Source organism: Carcharodon carcharias, chromosome 17 (genome assembly GCF_017639515.1).
Source record: "Carcharodon carcharias isolate sCarCar2 chromosome 17, sCarCar2.pri, whole genome shotgun sequence".
NCBI lineage: Eukaryota > Metazoa > Chordata > Chondrichthyes > Lamniformes > Lamnidae > Carcharodon > Carcharodon carcharias.
The window spans coordinates 114,227,873-114,242,865 of record NC_054483.1 but is presented as its reverse complement, the minus strand read 5'-3'; the positions used below and the strand labels follow the sequence as shown (position 1 = coordinate 114,242,865).

At 44.1% G+C, this 14,993-nt stretch overlaps 1 protein-coding gene across 4 annotated transcripts in view; it reads right to left on the bottom strand.

The window, feature by feature from the left end:
* lzts2a (leucine zipper, putative tumor suppressor 2a) overlaps positions 1–14,782 on the bottom strand; it is a 184,822-nt gene extending 170,040 nt beyond the window's left edge. For all 4 annotated transcript variants that reach the window (XM_041209380.1, XM_041209381.1, XM_041209379.1 and 1 more), the window contains exon 1: positions 14,040–14,782. The gene's annotated coding sequence lies outside the window, so the exon portion shown is untranslated. The remainder of the gene's footprint in view (positions 1–14,039) is intronic.
* Between the last annotated feature and the right edge of the window lie 211 nt (positions 14,783–14,993).

Genomic DNA, 14,993 nt, shown 5'->3' with positions numbered 1-14,993 from the left:
CTCCTCCCCATCCACTCTGTCCAGGTGTCTCAGGGATTTTCAACACCTCGATCAAATCGCCTCTCAACCTTCTCTTCAAGGAAAACAACTCCAGCTTCTTCAATCCACGTAGCTGGAGTTCCTCATCCCTGGAACCATTCTTGCGAATCTTTTATGCACCCTCTCTAATCCTTCCCAAAGTGCGGTGCCCGGTACTGGACACAATCCTCCAGTTGAGGCCCAACTGGTGTTTTATCAAAGTAGCAGTGCAATCGGTACGCTGCTGGCATGTATGACAGACCTTGCCTGAAAATGGAAGAAACTGAGCCAAGCTGATTCAAGGAGAATTCAGAACAGCAGTGCTCGTTCACACACAGCAGAACCGCTCTCACTGAATCCCTTCCCCTCCATCGCCCCTTCTCTCACCCGTCACACAAGATGTTTAGGCATGGCAACCAGAATTTTCTTCTCCCAGAGGGTCGTTAATCTGTGGAATTCTCTTCCCCAGAAAGCAGTGAAGGCAGGGTCACTGAATGTATTCAGGGCGGAGTTGGGTAGCTTTTTGAGAGACGAGGGAACCAAGGGTTATGGGAGCAGACAGGAAAAAGTGGCAGTTGAGACCACAATCAGACCAGCCATGATCTTACCAAATGGTGGAGCAGGCTCGAGGGGCTGAATGGCCTGCTCCTATTGTTCCTACATTCAAACTGGCCCTTTAAATGGAGCGTACAATCATCAAATGGGAGAAAGAATTTGTTACAGAGCATGCTGCCACTTAAATTAGTTCATCGGTGAAGCAGCACAAAGCACTTAATGTGGAAGGAAGCTGGTTTTGATTGTGAACTGGCACTTTGCCCTTGATGAGCCAGGATTATGTTTTTGAAACAAGGAGGGGAAGAATTCTGAATAAATTTTCCATCTTGCTCAAAGCAAGTGCCAACAAAAAGTGCCTCATTTCCACCGTGAGGGTCACGAATTGATGGGGATCCAGAGAGGTGCAGAGGTCATTCGGTACGCAAAGGGTTACCTTCCACAGTTGCCTTCACACCCACATGTGGGATGGATGTGCGCCAGGAATTGCTGGATCAGCGTCTGTGCTGCTTGTGTTGGCTCTGACTGCCGGTAGTGCCGGGCATTTGACCAACTCTAAAAGGAAATTAACCTCAGCCCCTTATATTGCCACACACACACACACACACACACACACCACACACACACACACACACACACAGCAGGATGAGCTGATCACAGCTGGGTACCCTTGGCCTCTGGGCTTAGTGGAACAGTAGGCTGCTCCCCCTCCCCTCCCCAATTGTCATTTGAGGGCACCGTCAAGTTCAGCTGCGAAGGCCACTGCAGTCGAACAAGATAATTTGGGGGTGGTGAGGGCGTAGGTTTGAGACAGCTGGGGACTTAGAATCACAATTAATGTACCACTGCCAGGAACTCGGAATCACACTCATTACTGAACCTGCAGGTATCAGATGTAGGCACAGAATGGGACTACAATGTAATGAGTTGCATGCACTTGAAAACACCCCGATGTAGGGTGGTGAATAGATTGGAATCAACTTGGGGGGAGGGGGGGTGGTGGGGGGGAATGTCAACAACAGAATATATTTATATAGCATTTTTAACATAGTAAAACTTGCCAAGATAACTCTCAGGAGTGTGGTCAAATGAAAACAGACACCAAGTTAAAGGAGATGTTAACACAGGTCATTGAAAGTTTGGTCAGAGGTCAGGGTTTTCAGCAGACAGAGGTTTAGGGAGGAAATTCCAGAACTGAGGGTCTAGACAAATGAAGGTACAGCTACCAATGGAGTGGGGGGGAGGAAATGGGAATGCACAAAGAGCCCAGAGTTGGAAGAAAGCAGAGGCCACAGAGGGTTGTAAAGCCGAACGAGGTTGCAGAGATTATGGAGATGGATTTTAACAGGAGGATGAGAATTTCTAAATCATGGTGTTGGCAGACGGAGAGCCAACGTAGGTCAGCTAGCCCAAGGGGAATAGGTAAATAGAACTTGGTGTTAGTTAGGATGCGATTAGTAGAGTCTCGGAGGGGGACATGTTTATGGAGGAAGAAAGATAGGAAGACATCTAGGAGAGCATCGGAATAGTCGAGTCTTCAGTAACAAAATTGTGAACGAGAGTTTCAACAGCAGGTATGCAGGGGCAGTTAGAGGGTGTTGTTAGAGGGAGGGAAGTGGGAAATCCTGTGATAGAGAAGACTATGGGGTTGGAAGTTCAGCTCATGGTCAAAGAGCGTGGTTCAGCCTGAGACAGTGGCCAGGGAGAGGGTGGAATTGGTTGCTAGGGGATGGGAGTTTGCAGCAGACGTCCAAGACAATGACTCTGGTCTTCCCAACATTTAATTAGGAGAAATCACAGGTCATCCAGGACAGAGAGGGTGAGGGTGAGAGAGAGAGAGAGAGAGAGAGAGAGAGAGAGAGAGAGAGAGAGAGAGAGCGCGCGAGAGAGAGGGCGGTGAAGCGGAGCTCGGTGTCATCAGCAGGCACGTGGAACCTGATGTCACATCTTTAGATGATTCTGCCGCCGAGGGGTAGGATGGGGCCAAGGACTCGGGGACTTAAAAGGTGCTGGACTGAGAAGAGAAGTAACTGCACGAGATTCTCTTGCTATGACAGGGAGTGAATCCAGATTAGAGCAGTCCACTCAGCTGAACAACTGAGGAATGGCAAGAGAGACAGATGTCATGGTTAGCCATATCGAAGGTTGAGAAGGATTAGCGGGGATAATGCACCATGGTCACATTACCGCTAGCTTGTCTCAAACCACAAGTGATGATACTAAAAATATAGTGTGAACTGACAATGAGAAGTAAATTAATGAAATTACCATCGTCAACCAGAAGATTACTTTCCCTCTCTTTGTAAATACCTATGGAGTGAAATTCGGCCACAAAATTTAACAAATTTTAAAACGGGATAACAACTGTTAAAGGAATTTTTATCTAAGTGCATTTGGTCTTCCAACGTTAAAAATCTCAGCCAAGCTGGAGATATAATTTTGTCTGGTAATGCACACTTCATGTGCTTGTATTTAAGTTTTGTTGTGCACTGTCTTAGCCAAGTCATTAGCTTGTTTACCAGAATAATCTCACTGTGATGAGAGATCATTAAACTCCGCCAGCCTCTGACCCTCCCCTTTAATACTCACTGCGGAGGGTGCAGAAACTTCAGTGGATTTTGCTGTGCGCCAGTTCTCAAATTCACAAACTGCTCCATTTTGTTCTCCAGGAGCGGTTGGAGTCTATTTGGCCCATCATGTCTGTGCCAGCTCGTTGAAAGAGCTATCCCATTTCTCCCACTCCCTCATTCTTTCCCATAGCCCTGCAAATTATTTTTTCCTTTTCAAGTGTTTTTACAATTCCCATTTGAAATGTTATTACTGAATCTGTCATATTGTCAACACTCACTGTTTTCACAGAAAGAAAAATGAAGATTAATCATAATTATGCAAGCTCAAGTTTCTGTGCTAAAAGAAGGTAGAAAGCCTGACTTAACGGCCAGTGAACAAAATCGCATTGTCTGCCATCCCAAGTTTTAAAGCCAATTACTGCCGCAATTTTGCTAGTCGTTAATTATAATTATAAAGAAAAACAGGCATTCTGCCATCATCCATTAAAAGTGGAATTTGAGGCAATGTTATTTTTAAAAAAGAAAAACAGCTTCCTACCAAAAGAAGCATTGAAGCTGTGGTTCCTGTAGGTGAATAATACCTTGGGAGTAATGAGAGGAGTGTTGCAAGTCTGGATTCATCGCAATACTGAATCACATCCAACAGGTGCAGATTTGCTTCCTGTGTGTGCATGAGTGCGTATACGTGTGCATGTACATAATATGTACACGCACATGTGTACGCACACATGCGCACATATGTGTGCACGTACAGCGTGCACGTGTACACATATAAGATATATGTTTGTGTATATATAGATGTGTATATATATTTATTTTTTAAACACACAAAAGTTGTTTTGTGTGTACACTAGCGTACATATGTATATTACATATGCTCTCAAAAACATGTATGAGTGCATATATGTTATATTGTGCACACAAACAACTCATACATATAATCCATACAAAGCGCCTTTAACATAATGTGTCCCAAGAAGCTTCACAGAGGCATTCAAGAAAAATTTGACACCAAGCCACATAAGGAGCTATTGGGACAGGTAACCAAATGGTTGATCAGAAAGTTAGGTTTTAAGGAGCATCTCAAAAAGGAGGAAAGAGAGGTAGAGAGGTTTGGTGAAGGAACTGCAGAATGTAGAGCCTGAAGCTACAAGAACCAATGGCGGAACGATTAAAATCAGGGATGCACAAGAGGCCAAAATTAAAGACATGCAGAGATCTCAGAGAGTTGTGGGCTGGAGGGAGATTAGAGATAGGGGTGGGTGGAAACATATTTCTACTTTATAGATAAAAAAGAAAAACATTCTATGGTTATTTACATTATACCTTATTACAACTCAGAGCATCCCACAACACTTTACCTAGTGAATTTAAAGAACAGTTACTGTTTTGTAAGCAGACATGACAACTCTTTTCCACAAAACAAATTCCCACACAGGACAGCAATGAGATCATCGATCAGTTAATCTCTCTTTTTGGCAACGCTGGTCAAGTATTCATTTCTCATTTAAATTTTGTGAATCATCAGCTGAAATCTCTGCTGGGAAGCGCCAGGTAAAGTGGGATCTTTAACTGATACTGTTGTTGGGGGGAGGGGGGGTAGAAAACAATACCCTTGAATTCACTTTTGAACAGAGGCTTGAGGCTCGGTGACACAGGTTGGCTTCTGTTTCCCTGACATGCTGGCCGGCAACAAGGCACTGCCCACCTACAGAATAGAAACTTACTGCCAATGGTAACGTCATACATGTCCAGAAAATTGGCAACATCAAAAAAAAAGAGCTGCGTGTGCTTACCATCTGCTCGTGTTCGCGGGATTATTGAAGGGAGGGTAGCTGCAACTGAGCAGGAACCAGATCAATACTAATGAGCAAGCAATCAAATATATATCGTCTAACAAAGTGTGGGAAAGCCAAACAAAATCCTCCTCTAATTCTTTGGCAAAACAGTCAATAAAAGTACTGTTTGTTATTTTCTTAACAGAGACAGATTGAGCTGAATAGAAAAATTTGGAAGTAATGTTTACTCCCAGCACAATGAATCTGTATTTCTCAGTGCAGGAGCTCACAAGAGAATTATAGGGAGAAGGTCACTCAGTCCACCTTAATTCACTCACTTAAGACTTATAATAATGCTCCTTACACCAGCCCGTGTCCAATAGACGGAGAGCCTGTGCCACTTGAAGCCCCTTCCCAACATATCCTTCAATTTTATGAGTAGGACACTTTCATACCATTAATGCCCAGCTAGTGTGTGATGCCAGTCACCTCATTTCAGATCTAAATGCCAGATACCCAGGAGGCTGTCCCAATGCATTTATCATCAACAATGTGTAACGCTCATCACCATGACACCAAGTCATGTACATTGATTGTGATCAGGGCTATCTTTGGCATCAAGGCTTTTTACTCCATAGACAGAGAAGGACAACAGATTATAACGAGACCATCGATACTACCAGAAATGGATTAGGAATTCTCATGTCCTGTTTTATGTTCTTAGGTAATTCTAATGGAATGTTGCAATACAGCCAAGGAGAGTATAAAGAATCTCGTGATTCAATGTCATGTGCTATGTAATAGCAAGAGGGAAGGCTTGATGAGTCCAGAAACGAAAGCTCACGACGATAGAGAGAGGGTGGAAAGATCATCCTCAGCTTATGGCAAGTCCACTATCTTCGTATCAGTTGCAATGGAGACATAGTAGTCAGGATTTCTCAGAGCCGAAACACCTTAAATATGCCTCCAGCAGCCATGTTTGTAAAGGGAGGGTGTTGTCGAAGTTTGTAGTGCCAATTAAAAAGGGCCGAGAATGGTGGGGATTATTTGTGCCCTCTCTATGCCTGGGACACCTGACTTTCACCCTTGAAGGGAACTCGGAATCATAGAATAGTTACAGCAGAGAAGGCCACCATCCAACCCAAGGTGATTGTGCCAGTTCTTTCCCGCTCTTTCCTCTGCAAATCTTTCCCCCAAATGCACATCCAATTCCCTTTTGCAAGCTATGATTGAAACTGCCTCCACCACACTCGCAGGTGGTGCGACCCAGATCCTAACCACTCACTGCACAAAGATGATTTTCCTCATGTCACTGTTGGTTTCCAGTCCTTCCGCCATGAAAAGAGTTCCTCTGTCTCTACTCTATCTAGACCCCTCACGACCTTGAACCCCTCTTAATAAATCTCCCCTCAACCCTACCATCTCCAAAAAAAATAACAACCCCAGCTTCTCTAATCTATCCATGTAACTGAAGTCTCTCATCCCTTTCTTTCCTGCTGCCTCTCTAGTGCCTTCATATCCTTTCTAAAGCAAAGCTGCATCATAAATTCTTTGCTCTTGTACCCTATGTCCCAACTGATAAAGCCCAGGCTCCCATGACCTTCTTAACCACTTTCTTAACCTGTCCTGCCACTTTCAACAAATTGTGCACATATACTCCCAGGTCCCTCTGCTCCTGCACCCACTTTGGAATTGCACCCTTTAGTTCATATTTCCTCTCCTTGTTCTTCCTACCAAAATGTATCACATCACGTTTCTTTGCATTAAATTTCATCTGCCACTTGCCCGCCCATTCCATCAGCCTATGTCCTCGTGAAGTCTATCAATATCTTCCAAGTCCTGTGTCAGGTGCAAATGTTGAATTTTTTTTTTTGCTATCTGTAACCTCAGGGCCTTTACATGCCAATGCGTAGTGATGTATTTTGATATACTCTAGTATTTGTCACTGTTCTTGGTGTTTAGAAACAAAGAAACTTTGCCAAATACTTTCAACTAACATGGCATTGTGCTTAAATCTCAAAAGTGTAGCAGCGTCAAGGCAATCAGTGAAAACAGTGATGTTATATCACGAACCCACAACTGCACTCATCCACTTTCATTAAATGGACTGTGCTCAGTCAGAGAAGGAGGTCTTGTGCAGTGGGTAATGTCTCTGCCTCTGATCCAGAAGCTCCAGGTTCGAGTCCCACTCCAGGATTTGATAGCCAATGCTGCCAAACAGGCTGATTAACAACCTGTAAATCCTTCCAACATGGTAAGAGTGGGAGAGTCTCCCGGTCAGCCATGCCTGTGGAGTGGCAGCCCTTAAACTGGCAACAGGTTGGGTGACATGTTCCAGGTAAAACAAGCTGTGGAACTTGCATTTATATAGCACCTGAAACACAGGGCATTCTATAAGCTTTGCAACCAATTAACAACAGCTTGCATTGATTATAATACCATTAACACAGTAAAACCTTCCAAGGTACTTCACAGATGTTACCAAGCCATATAAGCAGATATTGGAACAGGTTAAAAGGGTTAGGGTTAAGGAGTACAGCTAAAGAAGTTGAGAGATTCAGGAGTAAATTCCAAAGCTTATTAAATATTTTTGAAGTTTCTCACTGCTATAATGTAGGAAACAGGGCAGTCAGTCAGTCAATCTCCCATCAAGCAAGCAAGCTCCCACAAACAGCAATGGGATGATGACCATACAATCTAGTTCAGTCATGTTGGTTGATGGTTAAATATTCTCCAGGACACTAGGGAGAACTCTCCTGCTCTTCTTCAAATAGTGCCATCAGTTCCTTATGTCCATCTGAGAGGACAGAAGCTCTGTTAACATCTTATCTAAAAATGAAGCATCCCGCAGAAGGAGATCTCTCTCTTCTGTCCCTTCTTGAGGAGCCTATAATGTTCTTTTTGTTCTCCCGGTTGGTAGGGGAACAAATCATGAAATCCTGGCTAGGAAGTGTGGAAGAGTGGTGAGTGTAAAATACAGCATGTCTTTGACATTCTTCAGTCATTGAAAAGACTTCAACAGCAAATTGTTTTTGAATGTAGTGTAGGGCTACCAACTCTGGCATATTCCTAGAGATTTCATATATAACATCCTGGCTTCAACTGCCTCATCCCAAACTCTCACCAATAGCCACTTGATATATCCATCCTTGTGATTTACCCTTTTCCCATGGCTAGTGGATGGTGACAGGCTCTGTTACACGCTTGGACAATTCTTGACTGTTAGTCAAAACAACTCTTTTTTTTCCCCATGAGAGGGGCATGTTGGTGGGGTGGTGAAAAAGGCATATGGGACACTTGCCTTTATCAATCAAGTCATGGATTAAAAGAGGGAGGTCATGTTGGAGTTGTATAGAACCTTGGTGAGACAGCTGGAGTAGTGTGTGCAGTTCTGGTCGTCACATTATAGGAAGGATGTGATTGCACTGGACGGGGTGCAGAGGAGATTCACCAGGATGTTGCCTGGGATGAAACATTTGAGTTATGAAGAGCGGTTGGATAGACTTTGGTTGTTTTCATTGGAGCAGAGAAGACTGAGGGGTGACCTGATCGAGGTGTACAAGATTATGAGGGGCATGGACAGGGTGGATAGGGAGCAGCTGTTCCCCTTAGTTGAAGGGTCAGTCACAAGGGGGCATATGTTCAAGGTGAAGGGCAGGAGGTTTAGGGGGGATGTGAGGAAAAACTTTTTTACCCAGAGGGTGGTGAGGGTCTGGAATGCGCTGCCTGGGAGGGTGGTGGAGGCGGGTTGCCTCACATCCTTTAAAAAGTACCTGGATGAGCACTTGGTACGTCATAACATTCAAGGCTATGGGCCAAGTACTGGTAAATGGGATTAGGTAGGTAGGTCAGGTGTTTCTCACGTGTCGGTGCAGACTCGATGGGCCGAAGAGCCTCTTCTGCACTGTGATTCTGTGATCTCCAATGCTTTCTTTCAAACGCTTTAATTTCTGAGTTTAAAGGAAATGTTTAAAAAAAAGCCCATCTGTTTAATCCCGCAGTGATTTTTCTCCTGACTGTCCACAGCAATGTCCTGGAAATAAATATTTAATTACTGGAGATTCCGGGGTAATTCTGAAGGGTTTACAATCCTAGAGTAGGGGCTTAAGGTTACTTTTTTTATTCATTTAAGGGATGTGGACTTCACTGCCTGGGCCAGCATTTATTGCTCATCCCTTGTTGGACTTGAAAAGGTGGTGGTGAGCTGCCTTCTTGAACCGCTGCACTCCATATAGCAAAGGTACACTCACAGCACTGTTAGGAAGGGGATTCCAGGATTTTGACCCAGAGACAGTGAAGGAGTGGCGATATATTTCCAAATCAGGATGGTGAGTGACTTGGAAGGGAACTTCCAAGTGATGGTGTTCCCATCTATCTGCTACCCTTGTCCTTCTAGATGGTCGTGGTCATGGGTTTGGAAGGTGCTATTGCAGGAGCCTTGGTGAATTTTTGCAGCGCATCTTGTAGATGGTATACACTGCTGTTACTGCGCATCGGTGGTGGAGAGAGTGAACGTTTGTGGATGTGGTGCCGATCAAGCGGGGCTGCTTTGTCCTGGACGGTGTCAAGCTTCTTGAGTGTTGTGGGAGCTGCACTCATCCAGGCAAGTGGAGAGTATTCCATCACATTTCTGACTTGTGCCTTGTAGATGGTGGACAGGCTTTGGGAGTCAGGAGGTGAGTTACTCGTCGCAGGATTCCTAGCCTCTGACCTGTTCTTGTAGCCACAGTATTTATGTGGCTAGTCCAGTTCAGTTTCTGGTCAATGATAACCCCTAGAATGTTGATAATGGGGGATTCAGTGAGGGTAATGCCAATGAACATCAAGGGATGATGGTTGGATTCTCTCTTGTTGGAGATGGTCATTGCCTGACACTTGTGTAGCATGAATGTTGCTTACCACTTGAAAGCCCAAGCCTGGATATTGTCCAGGTCTTGCTGCTTTTGGACATGGACTGCTTCAGTATTTGAGGAGTCAGAATGGTGCTGAGCATTGTGCAATCATCAGCGAACATCCCCACTTCTGACCTTATGATGGAAGGAAGGTCATTGATGAAGCAGCTAAAGATGGTTGGGTCAAGGACACTACCTTGAGGAACTACTGCAGGGGTGTCCTGGAGTTGAAATGACAGACCTTTAACAACCACACCATCTTAATTTAGAGTCATAACTAGCACAACCAGCAGAGAGAGATTTCCCCCGATTCCCACTGACTCCAGTTTTGCTGGGGCTGCTTGATGCCACACTCTGTCAAATGCTGTCTTGGTGTCAAACTAGGTCACTCTCACCTCACCTCGAGAGTTCAGCTCTTTTGTCCATTTTGAACCAAGGCTGTAATGAGGTCAGGAGCTGAGTGGCCCTGGCAGAACCCAAACTGGGCATCAGTGAGCAGGTTATTGCAAAGCAAGTATCACTTGATAGCACTGTTGATGACCCCTTCCAATGCTTTACTGATGATCGAGAGTAGATTGACGGGGCAGTAATTGGCTGGGCTGGATTTGCCCTGCTTTTTGTGTACAGGACATATCTGGGCAATTTTCCACATAGCCGGATAGATGTCAGTGTGTAGCTGTACTAGAACAGCTTGGCTAGGGGCGCGGCAAGTTCTGGAGCACAAGTTTTCAGTCCTATTGCCAGAATATTGTCAGGGCCCATATAACAAACAAACAAGTAGAAGCAAAGCAACAACGCCACAACTCCAGAAGGAATACAGCTTGTAAATCAGTAATAGCTATCTATATTTATCTAAAACATAAACGCCCTTCATCTAATGTTCTCTTTATGGCTAGCTTTCACCGGAGTACAGAAGATTAAAGGGGTGATTTAATTGAAGTATTTAAGATGATTAAAATATTTGATAGGTTAAATGGAGAGAAGCTACTTCCTCTGTTGGGGGAAGAGTCCAGAACAAGGGGATATAAACTTAAAATTAGAGCCAGGACCTTCATGATGGATATCTGAAAGTAGTTCTTCACACAAGTAATAGTGGAAACCTGGAACTTGCTCCCTAAAAGAGCCGCTGAATAGCTATTCTGAATAGCTGGGAGTCAATTGAAAAATCCAAAGCAGGGATAGGTTTTTGTTAGATAAAGGGCAATATGGCATATGGAGCAAAAGTGGGTAAATGGAGTTGAGATACAGTTCAATTGTAATCTAATTGAATGACAAAATTGATGTGAAGGCTGAATGGCCTACTCCTGTTTCTGCTCCACGTCATACAAATTTGTGCTGCACTTCAAAAAAAAGTATTTAGAAACATAGGAACTCAGCAGCTATACAAAATATCAGAGCCAGAATATCTGCATGCTCTTAACTTGTCTCTATACAAACTAAACCAGTGTTTACTTAATAAAAAGTAGACTTTGTAGCCTTACAAAGGACACAGCTTCACCTTAACAGCAATGCATGGTATAATGCTCGTCTCCACAAGAAGGTACTTACATTGATAATACTTTATCTCATCTCAGACAAGCATGTCAGATACCACGCACAGCAATGCAATGCATAATCAGTTAATCTGCTTTAGCAGTTACGTGTAAGTGAAGAAAGTAGGAAGAATTCTGTGTTCTTCTTTGAATAGAGCTATGGGATCATTATCAGTCTGAACCACCAGACTATGGACAGGCTTGGAAATGATAATTCATGAAACTAAAATCTCCTCAGTAGTGCACTGAAGTGTCAGCTTAGATTAGGTGCTAAAAAAAAAGTCCACCCCCATTTCACTAGGGCATGTTCGAGGTACAAGAAAGGAGGGAGAGAGAAAATGGGGCACTATAAACCAGATAGCCTGATATCAGTAGTAGGGAACATGTTAGAATCTATTATTAAGGGTATGCTAACAGGGCACTTGGAAAAATCACAATATGATTAGGCAGAGTCAACAGTTTTATGAAAGGGAAAATGAGTTACACAAATCTATATTAAAGGTTTTTGAAGGTGTAACTTTCAGGGTAGATAAGGGAGAACCAGTTGATGTAGTATTTTTGGATTTTCAGAAAGTATTCGATAAGGTACCACACAAGAGATAATTATTCAATATTAGGGTTCCTAAGATGGGAGTAACATATTAGCATGGATTGAGGATTGGTTAATGAATGCAAAACAGAGAGTAGGAACAATCATTGTGATCATTTTCATGACAGGGTGTAATTAGTGGAGGTCCACAAGGATCAGTGCTCAGGCCTCAACTATTTACAATCTATATCAATGACTTAAATGAAGGGTAAAATATGTGTTCAAGTTTGCTGATAATACAAAGCTAGGTGGGGAAGTAAGCTGTGTGGAGGACACAAAGATGCTGCAAAAGGATAGAGTTAAGTGATTGCACAAGAGGTGGCAGAAGTGTGAAATTATCCACTATGGTAGTAGAAATGGAAAAAGCCAGAATATTTTTTAAAAGGCAAGAGACGGGTAAATGTTAGTGTACAGAAGCATCTGAGGGTCCTTGTACGTGAATTGCAGGAAGTTAACATGCGGATACAGCAAGCAATTAGGAAGGCAAATGGTATGTGAGCCTTTACTGAAAGGGGATTGGAGTAAAAGAGTAGTGAAGTCTTGCTGCAATTATATGAGGTGTTGGTAAGAACACAGCTGGAGTACAATGTACAATTTTGATCTCCTTCATCTAAGGGAGGATTTACTTGCTCTGAAGCACGTGCAAAGGTTCAATAGATTCCTGAAAATGAGAGGGCTGCCCTATGAGGAGAGATAGAGTATAATGGACCAATATTCTCCAGAGTTTAAAGAATGAGAGGTTCTCTCATTGGAACGTACAAAATTCTTAGGAGGGCTCAATACAACAGATGCTGAGACACTGTTTCTCCTGGCTGGAGAGTCTAGAACTAAGGTCTGTATCTCAGGATAAGGGGTTGGTCATTTAAGATGGTGACGTGGAAACGGCCCTGCACTGAGGGTTGTGAATCTTTGAAATTCAGTATTCTAGAGGGCTGTGGATGCTCAATTGAACCATATAGATCTTTGCACATTCAGGGTATCAAGGGATAGAGTGGGTATAGGGCAGGCAAATGGAATTGATGTGAGCATTCTACCATCTACCAGACTTGAGGGGGCATAGGACCTACTTCTATTTGTGCACACAATAACAAAGATTTGTATTCGTATAGCACTTCTCACAAACAGAAGGACCCCCAAAGCGCTTTACAGTGAATGCAGTACTTCTGAATTATGGTTACTGTTGTGGTGAAGGAAACAGGGCAGCCAAACAGCAAAGTGCAAGGTGATCATCAGTTTCTTTGTGATGTTGATTCAGAGATAAGTACTGAACAGAAACACCAGGAAGAACTTCCTTGTTATTTTTTGAAATACTGCCAATTATTTTATATCTACCTGAGGGGGCAGACGGTGCCATGGCTCCATGTCTCATCCAAAAGACAGCACCCCCAACAGTGAAGCACTCCCCCCGCCTTGGAGTGTCAGCCTTGACTTTTATGTCCTGGAGAGAGACTAGAACCCACAATTTTATGACTCAGAGGTGAGAGTGTTACCCACCGAGACACAGCTGACGCACACAAAAATAAGGCAGTAATTTCATACTAACTTCTTCTAACCTATCGAATATCAACAAGCACCTCCCAATCTGCAAACGTCTCTCAGTTTAAAAAAAGCAACTCAAAACGAATTAAGGAGAGGTGCAGCAATTAAAAGTTTGCGACCTTAAAAAAGGGTCAGGTCACCTTAAACATGGCTCCACCAGGGCAGCACAATTTCACACTGTACAATGCACAGTACAAACCTCCAGTCGCTATATAACAGCACGTCAACTGGCTTAGAGTGAACGACAAAGAAAAAAAATCAGAAGATTTCCACTCTGTATGAAACAGTCAGAGATGCAAACGGCGTCTCTCTCCACCTCAAGACTACAGATTACGTCAACAGTGCCAGACAACTTAGTTAAGTAGGTCCAATGCACTTGGTGTCATTTTGTGCATTTTAACAGATCGGACCAGAAGCAAAAAGAAAACACCACCCAGCAGAACAAAATATTTTAAAATTGAGTAGAGCTGGAATCCAAAACCGCAGAGCCCAACTCAGCCAAACCCACATAATTAAAAAAAAAATGTTTCCTCCATAAAATAACAAGGAGTTTATTAGGAGGTCCTTACCTCTGGAAATTCTGATGCCTTCCTCCAAAGCAGTGGACCGAACCCCTTCTTTCGGGAGAAGGGGAATGGGCGAGAGGGCAGACGAGACCCACCAATTGTGAGCTATTAGAAGTGGGCTTCTCAATGCAAAGCTACTTGCACTCTGTTTGTAAACTGCTGTTAAGATGACCAGACGCCTACTGAACATTTACAGGCAGACATGCACTGGGATTCTGCAGCGTGAAATAATGGAACTCTTACTTTCCGTGTGTGGACGACACAGACTATGAATAAGCTTGACTAATGCACATGATTTGCTATAACAGCTGTTCCTCCCAGCCCCACTAGTGCCAGAATAATGATGCCACTTTTATTCCCCTTACATAGGGCTCGGGGGGCACTGGAGGGAAGAGTTGTGCAGTTTCACGGTAAAGAGGAAACAGAAGCAGAATCAGAATCGACCCCGTACAGAATCCATCACTCACCGCCTATCGACTCGGTTTCCACCGCCCCCCCCCCCACCACCACCCCCAACTCCTCGGAGCTGGACCAGTACAAGAGGGCTACAGCCGCCTGCGGACCCCCGAGGTCAACGGGTGCAAGACGCTGCGATAACCTCGCCCCAGCCCGCACACGACTTTCATGGCTGGTGCAGCTAACGGCTGAGCACATTCAACCGACAACAGATTCCGTGCGGACACTTCCTCTAGTTCCCTCTGCATCTGTCAGTAACGGGAGTTGCTTTCGAGTGCCCAACCCCCTTTTTCTTCTATCGGAGGGAGGTATCGAGGAGAGGGAAGGGGGACTCTGAAGGGTTGTTTGACTGACTACAGACCACATGCAATCTGCTGCCTTGATATTAAGGGAGGGGGGGGGGGTGGTGGTGGTGGTCTCTGTCCTCAACACCCGAAACCTGTTCGGCAGCTCACGACCTGTTTCAGGTGCTGCAGTTTCTCCCCCCCCCCCCCAGTTTTA